The sequence below is a fragment of the Haliotis cracherodii genome, unplaced genomic scaffold, assembly GCF_022045235.1.
Source record: "Haliotis cracherodii isolate W230 unplaced genomic scaffold, xgHalCrac1.p SCAF_1, whole genome shotgun sequence".
NCBI classification, from domain to species: Eukaryota; Metazoa; Mollusca; class Gastropoda; order Lepetellida; family Haliotidae; genus Haliotis; species Haliotis cracherodii.
This window is the reverse complement of record NW_027266264.1, coordinates 60,577,725-60,579,143: the sequence shown is the minus strand read 5'-3', so window position 1 is coordinate 60,579,143 and position 1,419 is coordinate 60,577,725.

Here is a 1,419-nt window from a genome sequence, read left to right as displayed (position 1 = left end):
ACATATGTAAAATCAAAAATTATTCCTGAGGGATTCTTTGACGAAGACCCTGAAGTCATACGCGCATTCTGATTGGCTTGTCGTATTTTCGCACATAGAATTCATCGATAGGGGACGAGTCTTCTTGCAGGCTACGGAAAGGGGCGAGTGGTAACGAATGCTGATGAAAAACAAAACTTCCGAAGTGATGTACATTGATGGTCAGGAATGTGAAAGAAACCCAGGTACGTACACATGTCTATTGCTCTGAACATTTCCAATGCATTCCGCAGGTGGGAATGTGAACAAATCCACAGTTAAATGGCAACTAAAACTGACTTCAACGTCTTCGTCAGCAGCTAGACCTCAATTCAACAACACACCAAATCCATAGGCGGGTCTGTGAGGTCACTGTTCACTGATATGAAATGAAAACATAACATGCGATTCAACAAGAATAGCTCTCTTTATTACACGGAATCGTTACCGCTGGATGACATACTAATGGAGTAGCCACAAACCAGCTGTGTAACGGTCAGCTGACGTCCACCATGGATGCTATCTATCTGAACGTGATGAATAACCACAACCACACCATGCAGTGTTCAACATCAGCGTGGAGCTGGATACGAATGTCGGTGGCTTTTTAAGCATTTACAATTATGCCTGCTTCTAATTAACTCTTTTATAGGAATATAGAAGTGTGGATAGACATCTATCATTGTGATCGTCACATCTCTCCACTAAGAATGTTTACCAACCAGATGTCCTCAGGCAATTTTGTTTTAAAACATGTAATATGATAATTGGCATGTTTTAGTTCGAATAGTTGGGGTTTTATGTATATTGAACAAAACATTAGGGAATATGAACATTTTTGGGATTTTTTAATGAAATTGTGTACTCTGTGTGCACTACAAAATGATATCCCTAAAAAATATGCATGATCCCTATCATTTTTTGTTCTGTATATAAGACACGATATCGAGTTGTGTACCAGTTTGATCAATTTCTTTTATAGATGTTCTAAATCGGGATGTTAGTATCCAACTCCACAATACATGCTGCGGCTAACACTAAGAAGAAGTATTGTAAATTATGAAGATTGCAAAGTTTGGATGTTACCACCATGACAACAGTATTCGTACATGAACCCAATAGTATGACGCAGCTGTATAACTCTAAATGAGTGTTAGATAGCAAACATGGCACGGCACGGCCACAGTAATCTCCCCCTACAGTGCAGGTAGCTAGTCTGTTTGTGTTTGTATTGCATTGCTCTGTGGAAATGAAAGAGTATATTAAGAAACACCATTTCCTTCTACACAAATGAAGCTAACATGCTTTGATCTTCCCAAGAGCCCTGATCATATAGGCAAAGCATATAACGCATTGACAAATGTGATCTCGATCGCAAAATTAACATCATTTTTCCATTTT